This window comes from Phalangium opilio, unplaced genomic scaffold (assembly GCF_054372755.1).
Source record: "Phalangium opilio isolate 3A_F unplaced genomic scaffold, DU_Popi_V2 ptg000077l_1, whole genome shotgun sequence".
Classification (NCBI taxonomy): domain Eukaryota; kingdom Metazoa; phylum Arthropoda; class Arachnida; order Opiliones; family Phalangiidae; genus Phalangium; species Phalangium opilio.
This window is the reverse complement of record NW_028324185.1, coordinates 3,612,549-3,627,661: the sequence shown is the minus strand read 5'-3', so window position 1 is coordinate 3,627,661 and position 15,113 is coordinate 3,612,549. Positions and strand designations below refer to the sequence as shown.

The 15,113-nt window shown below is 34.3% G+C and overlaps 1 long non-coding RNA gene across 1 annotated transcript; it reads left to right on the top strand.

The window, feature by feature from the left end:
- The first annotated feature begins 12,658 nt into the window (after window positions 1-12,658).
- Window positions 12,659-14,298, top strand: LOC149656820 (uncharacterized). The gene is made up of 3 exons (XR_016370031.1): window positions 12,659-13,071; window positions 13,686-13,863; window positions 13,938-14,298. It is a non-coding gene; the product is annotated as an uncharacterized LOC149656820 (long non-coding RNA).
- The last annotated feature ends 815 nt before the right edge of the window (window positions 14,299-15,113 follow it).

Here is a 15,113-nt window from a genome sequence, read left to right as displayed (position 1 = left end):
ATTATTTCGTAACGTCATTATCGGGGGGCTTTACTATTTCTGCTGTGGCTAACGCCCTATTAGCGCCACAGTGTCATTTTTAACTTTAAAATAATCTTGAGAAATCACCCTATTTAGAAAGTCCTATTTTGTTACTCTAGCTCAAATAGGAACAAAATGGCAGCCAAATGAAAATGTCCAGAAACTTTTGTCCGGGACTGTACAACAACTCACTTTTTTAAATTTCTATCTTTTATGTAAAAAAATATTTTCCTCGAATAATTTTTACTTTTATTAAATTTTTAAAATTTATTTCAAAAATGTTTTTCAGTTCAATTTTCCTTAATTTAATATTAAGAATTTTTGCAAAAAAATATTTTTCACAGGAACGGGAACATGAACTTTATATTCATCACTATTAGGAATCATACTATTTACATATACATTATTAGTTTTGTACAGTTTTTTTAAATTTGATATTAAAAAATTTTGTACGCTTTCGGTTTTTACATAAAAAGGAACTTTAGTTTTATCACTTTTATATTTTATTTAGGAAAATTATTTTTTTTAAGTTTTAATTTTTATTTAAAAAATGTTACTAGAAAATCCTATTTGTTTTTATATTTTTAGAGAATCATTAATAAAAAATATTTTCAATCTTATGAAAAAATCTTTTTAGAAATATTTTTTTTAAACTTATTAAATCTTTTATAATATTTTTTTAAATGAAATCTTTTTCTTTATTTTAAGGTTTAAATTTGAGCAAATGATTCATACTATTTACATAGACATTGTTCGGTCAATGTTGTCCCCTGAAAGTCTTTTAAATATTATTATTTTTGCTTTCATATCTTGAAACACGAATTAAATTTTTCAAAATAGTTTTTCAACATATTCATAAAGATTTTCTTTAAATTTTTGGGCTTGTGGCTCTCCATCATCGTCTTCCTCGTTTGGAATAGTTTCAAAACTACCCACATAATCCAAATCGCAAACTGGAAATTTACGTTATCCTTTTATAAAATTATATATTGAAGTGACGGCCAAGTTGTTAGACTTACTACCGGCTTCATTTAATGCTTCAAAAATATAACCGCCCTCCGTCAATATTTCTTCAGAGTTTTCTGCTAAAGAAGAAATTTTATTTATGAATGAAAAGTTATAGTATAGTTTTAACTCCAACCTTCATGGGTGGACGCGTTGATGTTATCATGTACTTCTGACGTTGATTCTCCTAATTTGTCGATCAAAAAATGAAATATTATTAATAATAAATAAACGTAACACAATCATTTATCATGTATTACCTTGATAATTAGTTGTTTGCCAATTTTCGGAAGTCTCTTAATTTGTGGAGGAAATAATGAAATTTTTTGAATAATAAATTTAAAAAACTTTGAAGTTTTAGTACAATAGTAACACAAGATTATCAGTTATTACCTTCATTAGTTTTTTTCAAATTTTCGTTAGACTCTTAATTTGTGGAGGAAATAATGAAAAATTAAAAATTTTGAAGTTTAGTATTAGTAACACAATCATTTATCAGTTATTACCTTCATCATTAGTTGTTCTCAAATTTTCGCCTATCTCATCTGTCCTCAAGTCTCGAATATTCTTCTCTGAAAATTTTTAATTATTTGTAACTTTAAAGTTATAGTGTAGGTTTTACGCTACTATTTACTATATATGACCTTGAACGTTAGTTGTGTTTAAAATGTCTTCATGTTCTCTCCTTGATTCCACTAATTGGACCACCAAAAATTTAAATATTAATAACTAATTAATTAATAATTTTAAAGCTGTAGTATAATCGTAAAGCATTCATTATATATAACCTCGACCACTCGTTGGTGTTAAATTTTCGTTTGTCTGTGACATTGATTTTCCTACATTGTCCATTGAAAAAATAATTTCATTATTAACTTTTAAGTAATCCTAACTAAACCATTTTTACCTCTCCGAGTGACGTATGTCACGGAGAGGTTCTAATTTCGACGTGTCTGTCTGTCTGTCTGTCTGTCTGTCTGTCCGTTGTTACACCCACGTGACCGCGTTCGCAGTTTCCAAATCGGAGCAAACGTGTATTCAATATCCAGACCGCATTTACAGTCCCGGAAATTGTATTCCACTTACAGGCTATTACTCCATTACTTGTCTAACAACTCTGTTCATTTGTCCACCCCACATGGACACCAGTCTGAACTTACTGGCTTCTAAACACTACCATCTTCTAGTCTTTCGCCCATTCCACATGGACACCAGTCTGTACTTACTGGCTTCTAATCACCACCGTCATCTGCTCTATGTCCATTCCACATGGACACCAGTCTGTACACCTGGCTTCTAACACCACCATCTTCTGGTCTTTGTTTTTGTCCATCCCACATGGACACCAGTCTGTACACCTGGCTTCTAACACCACCATCTTCTGGTCTTTGTTTTTGTCCATCCCACATGGACACCAGTCTGTACACCTGGCTTCTAACACCACCATCATCCTTAAGGTTAAGACATACGCGGCGATCGGCTAGGGTTACGAGAAACGTCTAGCCTTCCAATGGAGGGGTCTTCCTCCAAGGTTGACGCAATTGCGATGTTCTTATCTACAGCTGCGATTCGAATCCTTTATATACTACCTATTTTTGTAAGGCGAAACAACAGTCATATCCTTCAATTCAAAGGTCAATATTAGTCAAGTCTCTCAAGGTTGTTTAATTATTCTTTTTTAAAACAATGTAACGCTCAATAAGGCGAACAACTAACGAAGAAAATATTAAGTATTAATTATATTTATTTTAATATTTAAGATAATCTCTTTTCTCAATTCAAAATTAATACGGAAAGAGTTAAAAAGCAATCCATTTTTTTGTCTGTGTGTGTCTGTCCGTTGTCACACTAGTGCGCCAAGTTAGCAGTTCGCTTTGTTTTGATGTGTTAAGAAATCCTACAGAACCTTAATATTCACTTTTTCCATAATATAAAGTGGATATGTGGAAATCTTTTTCGTAATTACGATGCATTTAGTACTTTTGTAGCTTTAAAGCTCTGTTTCATTTTGATATTCCAACGATGTTTTTTAATATTATTATTTGAAATTTCTGTTTATATATTACTTAAGCTATACTACATCTGTATATAGAATAATCCTTGGTTTAGTTATTTCACGAAGAAATCTATGGCCTGGATTCTGTCGGGTAAATTAAGTTTGATCCACAATAGGCTTGGCTTAGTGAACCAAAGAGTAAATAATTGAGACCTGAGGTGGAGTAAACTTTGGGTTTTGATTATCGTGTCTGTATTCTGTAATGAAGGGACATTAACGGTTCAGAGTGAGCCGAAAGTTATATACACGTTTAAATAATCATATTTAGATATTATAATAGAAGAAAGCATCATGGTAGCGATTAGATCAGTGAAAGGGCTAATCGTTATCAGGTTAGTGATATGCATCAGAGAATAAAATTTAACATAGAACTTACATATTCTTTGAAAGTAATGATTTGAAACCTAGGATTAGCGGATGATTATATATTTTGACAATGTAGAGAAAACTATTCATTGACTTAAGCCTCGTTAGACAAAACAAAGCGAAGAAATGTTGCTCTAGTATTTCTTTATTGAGTCGTATACTAGTCTTTTCCCCGACTCGGAGAGGTATTATTTTGGTTTTCCCAACTTGTTTTAAAGTATTTTTTACCTTGAACGTTCGTGGCGTGTCCATCATTATTATCGACCAATGTGTCTACAATAGCATTAAAAAATATTATCGAATTTATAGTTGTAGTATAATTGTAACGTAACCAGTTTTATAGATTACCGTCAGCGTTTTCAACTTCCTTTGTACTTGACTCAAGATATACCTTGGCTGTAAAATAAGTGATTGTTAACAAAATTTTTAAAGTTTACGTTTAAAAGTTTGAAAATGAAGAGCCTGTATACAATTATCTTAAAGTGATTCGGATAGTCATAGATTAAAAAATAGGTTTTTAAATGGTGTTCATGTCTTACCGTACATTAATTCTTTTATTCTTTTTAATGTGTCCGCAAAAATGTTTCCTTTTAATTCTTCTTGAAGTTGTGATAATATTGGTAATGATTCAAATAAATCCGACACTCTGTCACTAAAATTCTGTGGGAATTTTTCCCTTAACGTCTCCGCTACGAAGTCATTGTCTTTTTTTGTTTAATGACTGATTTCAAATTTTCAATTTCTTGTTTCATTTTTATGAGGCCTAGCTCCACTTGCTCCATTTCTTCTTTCAGTGTTATTTTATGTTTTTCCATTTTCTACAGGGTAATAATAACCAGGAACGATTAATAACAAACATTGATAATGTTGTATTTTTATCCGACATTTAGTTATTTATTTGTAGGCCCATTTTTAGAAATATTAAGAATTACTTGGAATTTTTTTTCTTTAACATGTAATTTTTTTTCTTCTAAATCCAACAAGCCTTCATGAAGGTTGTGTTCCGTTGCTTCTTTCGTTTGTTTTTGTGCCACTTCTTCGACTGGCGTATCTGAAGCGTAAAAATAATTAAAACCAACTTGCCGATAGTTAATGCCTGTGTTATTGTTAAAAAAACTAAATAGGTCATGTGCGCTTATATATAGTTTTCATACATAGAGGCCAGGTTACTTGTAGCTTAGTAAACGCCAAGTAGTAGCCCGGCCTCCTCGCGTAAATTGTATGAATCCTTTAAGTCTGAGATTTGTTGTTCCAGGCTTTATTTTACAAAAACTTTGTTGTATACGTAATTTTTCGTAAGTTAACATCATGAATTAATTGATCAACCCCCTCCGATCTCATTGACGTTTGCACAAAAATCGTTTTACATGACACAAAATTTATCTTACCTTCATTCAAACAGTCCAAAGAAGGATCATCTTCGTTTCCAGCGTATGGGTAGCTCTCCAATAGCTCTTGAGGCAGGCAAATTTTTTTTTCCAAATTGGAAATAGTTCAATTATATTTTTGTAGGCTTCTACGATTTCTGGTTTTAGCTGTTCCACTAGCGATGTCGTATAGCCATACTTTGCGACTTCACATCCAAAATAAAAACGTTTAAATGAAACTAAGCGAATTAGTCTATGGAAATCAGCTTCGTCTAAAATATTTCAAAGTGGCACTTACACACTAGTTTTACTATTAGTGAAGTCACTAAATCAGCGAATGTGCTCTCTCCTTTCTTGTTTAATCTTTTTCCTATACATTGAGCGAAACGTTTCGAAGATTTATTTATGCTCGAACAAAGCTTTGTTCGCCTAAATGCTTATTAAGAATAAATTTAATTTAACTTAACCTGTTCTAACAAAAGGTGTACTTGTATCGATAAATTTAGGTTTAAAGTTTATCGAATTTAAACGCAAATTTTTCTATTATATTTTTACATTCGCGTCACCGTTATGGATTTATTATTTTGAGATTTTTTGTTCAAATTATTCCTAAAATGATGCCAATGATATCAATTTTATACGTTTTCAACTGCGCGTTTTCAATATAAAATCTTTGAAGAACTGGACGATCAAAATAATGTCGCGCCAAGTCCGTCGTAGATTAAATGTATACCGCGCTAACTTATAAAGTTCATTTTCAGCTTCATGTTAAATATAAGGCGTCATTAGAAAAACCTTAAAATTTCATCTCCAAAACGGTTTGACGTTTCGGCAAATTATTTTATTACGCAATTTAATTTCCCCCGTCATTTTGAGTAATTTAACAATTTTTTAAAATTACGTAAGCCTACATATTATTAGCATTTGTAAAGTACGAGGTTCATTAAATTTGATTTTCCCTTCTAACATAGGTAACTCCCAATCTCTCATAAAAAAATTCCTACGGCTCATCAGTTTTCAATGTATGACATAGATGCTATAAATGGTTTTTGCTTTCTTACGTTTCCTTGGGGTAACTTTCGTATACAATTTTGTACCACGAATACATTTTTTTGGTTTTCTCTTTGCACATGTTGGCAATTTCCTCCTCCAATAAATACAGTCCATTAACCTTTTCAATGTCAAATTCTGGGTTTGAGCAAAACAATATTAATTGTTTAACGACGTCGTAAATTCTATAGTTCGATGATTTTGGTGCATCTTTTTCAGCGTTATACGTTTCTTCTAGCTTTGCTGCTATATATTTTATTGTTAAATATCTTGCGCCTGAAAATGTTAAATATGGAAGAATATATATGAATAGTTTTGCAGATTTATTTCTCCATATATTATGTCTATTTTAACGACTATTTTTATTTTAAAATTAAGTTAAAATGATTAAATTAAAATCTAAACTATTCAGTTTGCACTTACTCATTTTTTTGGCGTTAATTTTACTAAAGACCTGTTTTAAAAAAATGGAAATATTAGAACAAAGATTTATAAAAGTTGATCTCGTTTATAATTCGCTCTTTGGTGTTCGACCTTAGTCGATCCTAAATTAAACCATTTCAGGAAAAGCATAGTAAATGTACCCGCGGTAAAGTTTGCCCTATTCAATAAGTTAATCTCGGGTTAACTTCCTCTACTACTTTCAGTTTTATCACGATTGATCACCATCCATTTTGTTATGTGCAAGTTAAGTAAAAGTTAAGTTGATTTCCCGGGAAATATTAAGCTTAAGTTTGAGTCTCAGTCCCATTTCGCAAGTGTCAATGTGCCTCATGTTTTTATCGAGAGTAAACCAGTTAAATCGGGGTTTGAACAATTCTTTAACGTTCAAAACCCCACATTATTAGAAATAAAAGCTCTGGATTTCTTATCATTGTGTGTAAAACGTACTTTAACACTTACCAGATTAGATTTCCTTCGAATATTATAAGTGTCCACGTAATTTCTTTCTCTATCGTACAACAATTCCTGTAACAGAATGAAACTGGTTGTCAAGTAAACTCATTATTTTGTCTTCTGTACTTGATAAGTTAAACTCATGTTTATTCCCTTTACCAAGCATTTCACGAAAAGCAAAGTTACTTTACCCGCGGTGTAGTTTACCGTATTCAATAAGTTAATCTAGGGTTAATCCCTTTACTCCTCTTTCTTTTATCCCGATTGTTCACCGTCCATTTTGTTATGTGCAAGTTAAGTAAAAGTTAAGTTGGTTTCCCGTGAAATATTTAGCTTAAGTTTGAGTCATAGTCCCCTCAAGTTTTGGTCGATACGAATATTATAAACGAGTTTACTTTGGGTTTTGAACAATTCTTTAACGTTCAAAACCCCACATTATTAAAAAGTGAAGCTCTGGAAACGAAATTGGAAACATACCTCATTTGGGGACCTTCGACCAGCTCCAGTTAAGGACTTCTATCTATTGACACTTCGTAAACAAGAATGAAAATGGTAGTTAAGTAAAATGGTCTACTTCGTGTTGAACTGTAGGTTGATCCCTTTTCTTAGAACAAAATTGCCAGTTTTGGACGGTAACATTAACTCTATTCATTGGGTTAATCTCAGGTTAAGTCCCCTTACTAATGTTTCTCCTATCCTGATGGTTCACCGTCCACTGTAAAATGGGTAGTTAAGGAAAAGGTTCCGTATACCCCCCTCTATTTGTTTTCATTCCTTTTAAGATTTTTATTGCTTTTACGAATGCGTCAAAAGACGAGGGTGCCGTCGCTCTTTCAAATCTCGTACACAAAAATTCACTAAAATCGCCGTGAGATCCATGTAATCGTTAAATTAACTGCAAAGATTTGGTAAAACATTCAAATCAGTATAAACGAATTAGTGAAATCTGTAATGTATCTCTCGAAGCTTTACCCAGGGTTCATACAACTTTTGTAAAGAAACATTTTCCAGGGATTTCCAGGCATTTCCACATATACTTCCTCGAGTTTTCCTTAATTTTCCTGTATATGGGAGTATCCTATGGATCAAATGTTATCGAAAGAGGGGGGCAAATAGGACTATTATACAATCAAAGGACCCCTATATCTAATTTAAACAGAGTTATGAGCCTCCAAAGTTTAGTGTAATGTTAATCCTACGGAGGGAATATTCACGAACATTTTGCTTAATTATTCGGCAAATATCTCTCAATTTACATAAAAAATTCTAAATTTCCCCGAGTAGTTTTTGTTAACTATTTATTTCCCTCATTTTTCCATTTTCCCCTGTTTTCCTTTTTTATGGTTTACAGAAATCCTTCCAATCTTTTAATTAAAAAACGTGAAATTGACCTCCAAATCAGTAAAATCATTATTTAGTCATTGAAATCATGAAAATCTATAGTGTTTTATTATCAAGTACGCTCTAATGTCGGTCCCCTCGGTCAAGTTCTCCCCTATGCCATGCACGTGCGGAAATTTGTTCTCACGCTATAGGATCGGGAACTCCTTATCTCGTACGACAGCTTATTCTGTATATACTCTGTTACAACACCGGTATGCAGCACGCGCAAAGTTAAGTGTCTATGTAATGTAGCTTTGTACGTGCTGTCAAGAGACTAAAAACTTCAGGATCTTCAGGATTTAAGATATCCGCTAGTTTTTTAGCTCGAGTGCACGGACCTCTAGGCCTTAGTTTTCAAATACGTGTGAAATTGTATACAGCCTACCACACGTATTTGAAACTAAAGCCTAGAGGTCCGTGCACTCGAGCTAAAAAACTCGCGGATATCTTAAATCCTGAAGATCCTGAAGTTTTTTGTCTCTCGACAGCACGTACTTAGCTACGTTACTTAGAGACCTAGGTTTACGCGTGCTGCCAAACGATGTTGTAACAGAGTATATACAGAATAAGCTGTCGTTCGAGATAGGGAGTTGCCTATCCTGTAGAGTGAAAAGAGATTTTCTCACGCGCATTCTTTATCCATGCCTATGCCATAAAATAAATTTTCTCTGCCGTTTATGACGCCAGATGTTCTGTTTTTCTTTTGATCTATTTAAATGTAGTAAAATTTTTACTTTTTCCTACTAATTTTAAGATAATTCTGCTTATAGAGACATTTTGAAAATGTCGCGCATAGTTTTTAAAATTCTAATTAGTTTGAGATTAAATGTATAATATGAATTAGGACCTCCGACGTACTGCGTAACGCCCTGCCTTCATGTTAACAAAATTCCAGTGGCACGCTCCATGCCCAAATGAATTTTAACTAATTTGAATATTAAAATTAATCGGTTATATTCCCCAAATGTTTAACTATGCACTATTCTCTAATAAATAGTAGCTTAATTTATTCAAAAACAATGCATTTTCCACTTCACCCTAACTTTGAAGTAACTCATACTTCACAAAAGTTCTATAGGAATAAAAAATTATATACAAAGTCGTATTTGTTCTATAAGGCAACGAATTGAAAGATTTATTGCAGTGTAGCGCGTCTTAGATGGACGAAACCTTGAAATAAGTTAGTCCATGGTTAAGCATGAGTTCAGTAGGTATCGCGGCGGTTATCTTAACTTGTGTGTCTGGGTTATCCTATTTCATAAGCAAAACCTAGCTTCCCTTCGTTTCCATCTGTAACATTTTGCACGGGGTATATATTGTGAGTGAAAAAACTAGAGGTACCAGTTAAATTCTCTTCAATGTCCATGGTTAACTTAACTTCTATGTTTGTGTTTTATTTATCTTGGCTAACTTTTCTTCGATGTTTGTGGTTAACTTCTTTTCGATGTCTTTGGTTAAGTTAATTTCGATGTCCGCGGTTAACTACTTTACTTCCGGTTTTCAAAGGTATAAGTGGCTTTGGTTATTATACTCGCTATGCGCGTTTAATAGAATAAGTCGTAAAAGATAAATCGGAGTTAAATTATTTTGTAGGGGTGAACTTGTTTTGTATCTTAAGCCGCTGTTTCCTTACCTAGGTGAATATTCAATGGTGAATATTTCTTGAGTATATGTAAATGTTTCATTTTTTCGAGAAAATCAGATAAACGCGGTCGTGGCTAATTTTCTTCTTGAAAAGGGGGTTTAAGAATACTTTGATAGGTAAGATACATTTATTGTTAGTAGCAAGAAAGAATGAAAACTGAGTCCAAATAACTTTTACCACTGATTTTCGCTATTCTAACATGGCTATTAATAAATACATTCGGAATTTCGGAAATCCGAATGCTCCGAATTTAGTGTGCGCAGTTGAAGAAAATTATCCGATGCGTGCGATCCGTGCGGTTCGTCCGATGACGTTAGGTGCTAGCCTTAAGATGGATGTAATTCTAAGGGAGCGGTAGCTCCCTTAGATAAGGCCTGATGACGGCTTTAATGTATAAGGAAGGTATTTGGATTGGTTTTAACTTTTTTCGTATTAAGTTTATTGTTTCGAAATTTTTCTACTGAACTAAAATCCGGGCCCTTAATATGTGGTAAAAATTTCAAGATGATCCACCTAATAGTTTATTTTATAAAGCATAAAGTTGCTAAGGGTGGTTTTCATTTCCATAATATTAATCACAGATTTTGGCGAAAAACTAGAGAATCTCCATAGAAATAACATGGGAAATTTTCCAAACTTACCCATTTTGTAACTACCCTTACAAAAATAACTATAAGTTTGATAGATTTGAAAACGGTCTTAAATGAAAGCCCCATTTTTAAAGTGGGCGCCAATTTTGGTTTCCTTAAGAAAAACAAAGTTTAAGTATTGTTTTTAATAGTTTTAAGTACCTGCTCCGAATTACGTGGTTTACCTTTATACTGTGGAACTTAAGACTTTTTTGCTTGGGTTAAGTAATAAAGAAAGTCATTCTAGGACTTACGTCGTTTTACTGCGGATTATCAAATTGGTAGGGCAATTAGCTAGCTTAATTGTCATTGTAACTTTTGCGCGTCCAACTAATTTAGTTGCGAAGTACAGATTAAACTTAATTAAACAAAATAAGCAATTAAAGATAATTACCAATTATTAAATTTTTACACGAGTCTAAACTATAACATCTGTTTGTGTACAAGTCTACGGAATCTGTTTAAGCGCAGACCTACAGAATATTTTTGTGCAAAGGGGTATAAAATCTCTTTGTGCAGAGGCCTATGCAATTTTTTTGTGCACAGGTCAGTGGAATATTTTTGTTTCCAGGTCTATGGAATCTTTTCATGCACAGGCCTATGGAATATTGTTTTACACAGGTCTACGGAATGTTTTTGTGCAAATCTGCATGGAATCCTTTTGAGTATAGGAGTATGGAATCTTCTGTGCACAGTTCTATGGAATTTTTTGTTCATGGGTCTATGGTATATTTATGTGCACAAGTTTGAAGAATCTTTATGTGCACACAAGTCTGAAGAATCTTTATGTGCACACAAGTCTGAAGAATCATTATGTGCACACAAGTCTAAAGAATCTTTATGTGCACACAAGTCTGAAGAATCTTTATGTGCACACAAGTCTGAAGGATCATTATGTGCACACACAAGTCTGAAGAATCTTTATGTGTCCAAGTGAAAAATCTTTATTTGCACAGGTCTACGACTTCTGTTTGTGCACAGGTCTACGACTTCTGTTTGTGCACAGGTCTACGACTTCTGTTTGTGCACAGGTCTACGACTTCTGTTTGTTCACAGGTCTACGACCTCTGTTTGTGCACAGGTCTATGGAATCTGATTTGCTCATTTCTATGGAATCTGATTTGCTCATTTCTATGACATCTCTTTTTGCGCAAGTCAATAACATTTGTTTATGCTCAAGTCTAAAACATCTGTTTGTACACAAGCCTAAAATATCTGTTTGTGCACAAGTCTAAAACATCTGTTTGTACACAAGACTAAAACATCTGTTTGTGCACAAGTCTATTCCATCTGTTTGTGCACAAGTCTAAAGCATCTGTTTGTGCACAAGTCTAAATCATCTGTTTGTGAACAAGTCTATAACACCTGTTTGTGATCAATTCTATAACACCTGTGTGTGAACAAGTCTATAACATCTCTTTGTGCACAAGTCTATAACATCTGTTTGTGCACAAGTCTATGACATCTGTTTGTGCACACGCGAGTGACTTCTGTCTGAGCAAAGGTCTACGGAATATTTTTGAGCACGGGTCTACGTATTATTTTTGTGCAAATGGGTATGGAATCTTTTTGAGCATATGGGTTTGAAATCTGTTTGAGCATAGGGGCATTGAAAATGTTTGTGCATAACTCTATGGAATCTGATGTGTACATGTCTATGACATCTCTTTTTATGCGAGTCTGCGACATTTCTTTGTGCACAAGCCTGTGATTCTATTTGTGCACAAGTGTACGAAATATTTTTATGCATTGGTGTACGGAATATTTTTATGCACAACTATACGGAATATTTTTGTGCACAGGTGTACGAACTGTTTTTGTTCACAGGTGTACGGAATATTTTTGTGCATAGGTGTATGGAATATTATGGTGAAAATGGATTTGGAATATTTTTGAGCACAGGTGTACGGAATATTTTTGTGAAAATGGATACCGAATATTTTTGTGCACAGGTGTACGTGATATTTTTGTGCACAGGTGAACGAGATATTTTTGCGCAAATGGGTAAGGAACATTTTTGAGCATAGGGATATGGAATGTTTTTGTGCAGAGGTCCATGGATTATTTTTGTTTACAGGTATATGGAATGTTTTTGTGCAGAAGTCCGTGGAATATTTTTGTGTACAGGTATATGACTCATGTTTGTGCACAAATCTATAGAATGTTTTGTACACCGGTCTAGGACATGTGATTGTGCACAAGTCTATGGCATCAGTTTGTGCAAAAGTCTAAGGTATGTGTTTTTGCACAAATATTTGACATCTATTTTTGCACAAGTCTATGGTATCTGTGTGTACAGGTCTACAAAATATGTCTGTGCACAAGTGTGAAAAATCTTTACGTGCACAAGTCTACGGAATCTCTTGAGCAAATGTCGATGACCTCTCTTTTTGAGGAAGTCTATGAAATCAGTTTTTTTACAAGCATATGACATCTGTTTGTGCACAAGTCTATAACATCGGATTGTGCAAAACCGTGTGACTTCTGTTTGTGTACAAGTCTGTGGAATCTATTTGTGCACGAGTCTACGTAATATATTTGTGCGCAAATCTATGGAATCTGTTTATGCGCTAGTCTACGGCATCTGTTTGTGCACGGGTCTACGGAAAATGTTTGTGCAAATGGGTGTGGAATATTTTTGAGCATATATGGGTATGGAATGTTTCTGAACAGGTCCAAGGCATGTTTTTGTGCACAGGCACATGGAATATTTTTGTACACAGGTCTATGTCACATGTTTATACAAAAGCCAATAGAATATTTTGTGCATAGGTCAATGGAATCGTTTTGTGCACAGCACAGTTTCATGAAATATTTTGTGCGCAGGTCTAGGGAATATTTCTGTGCAAATGGTTATGGAATAGTTTTGTGCTATGGGTATGAAATCTTTATGTAAACAGGTCTATGGAATCTTTATGTACACAAGCATATATAATGTTTTGTGCACAGTTCCATGAAATATTTTGTGCACATCTCCATGAAATCTTTTGTGCACAGGTCTATGGAAACTTGATGTGCACAAGTCTATAGAATGTTTTTTGTGCACATGTCTATGACTTCTGTTTGTGCACAAAACTATGGAATCTGGTTGAACATGTCTATGACATCTGTGGTGCACAAGCCTGTGACTTCCACTTGTGTACAAGTCTACGCAATTTGTTTGTGCACATGGCTACGGAATCTTTGCACAGATCTCCGGAATCTGTTTGTACACAGGCCTACGGCATCTGTTTGCGCACAGGTTTACGGAATCTGTTTCTTTACAGGTGTACGGCATCTGTTTGTGCACAGGCCTACGGCATATTTTTTTGAGCACAGGTCTAGGGAATCTTTTGTGCACTGTTTTATGGAATCTCTTTGGGCACAGGTCTATGGAATCGTTTTGTTCAAATGGGTATGGAATCGTTTCGTGCAAATGGGTATGAAATTGTTTTGTGCAAATGGGTATGGAATTTTTATGGAAACAGGTCACTGACTTCTGTTTGTAAACAAGTCTAAGACTTCTGTTTTTGCACTAGTCCGTGGATTCTGATGTGCACATATCCTTGACATCTCTTATTGCGCAGGTCTATGATGTATATTTTTGTGCAAGTCTATGACATCTGTTTGTGCACAACCCTGTGACTTCCGTTTGTGTCCAAGTATCCGGAATCTGTTTGTGCACATGTCTACGATATCTGTTTGTGCACATGTCTACGGTATCTGTTTGTGCACAGGTCTACGGAATATTTTTGTGCACAGGTCTACGGAATATTTTTGTGCACAAGCCTACTGAATCGGTTTGTGCAGAGGGCCAAGGAATCTGTCTTTGCAAAGGCCACTGCATCTGTTTGTGCACAGGTCTAAAGAACATTTTTCTGCAAATGGATACGGGATATTTTTGTGCAAATGGATATGCAGTACTTTTGTTCACTGGTGTACGAGATATTCTTGAGCATATTTTTGAGCATAGGGGTATGGAATGTTTTTGTGCAGAGGTCCATGGAATCGTTTTGTGTACAGGTATATAACATCTCTTTTTGCACAAGTTTATGACATCTGTTTGTGCGTAAGTCTATGACATCAGTGTGTGCGCAAGTCTATGACATCATTTTGTTCGCAAGTCTGTGACATCAGTTTATGCTCAATTCTAAGGGATCTGTTTGGCTTTGGTCCCATTGAACCGAATTCCCATTCGACAGAAGGGGTTTTTGGGGGGTCCCATTCGACCGAACGTAGCCAAAGGTGCGATTTTATTATAGTCTCATTGGACCGAAATTCTATTGAACTGGAAGAAGACATACTGTGTGGTTTTGCATTAAATATATTTTTAATTTCACAACTTATTATTGTTAAAATAAATGTGAGTTGAAAATGTATTACTGCACTTATTTTAACTACGTTTTAATTACGGCGAACCTCACCTACCCTAGCCTAACCTAACCTAACCTACCCTAGCCTAACCTAACCAAACGTAACCTAACCTAACCTAACCCAACCCAACCTTGTTTGGAGGTAAAAAGATTATTTATATGAGTATTAAAAGTCCGCCTCTCACCACGAACAATTTATTAGCAATAATAGAAATATTTTGGAAAAGATGTCAGATAATTAATAAGAGAATATTTTGGAAAAGGAGGCAGCTAATTAATAGGAGAATATTTTGGAAAGGGTGGAAGCTAATTAATAGGAAAATCTTTTGGAAAAGGTGGCAG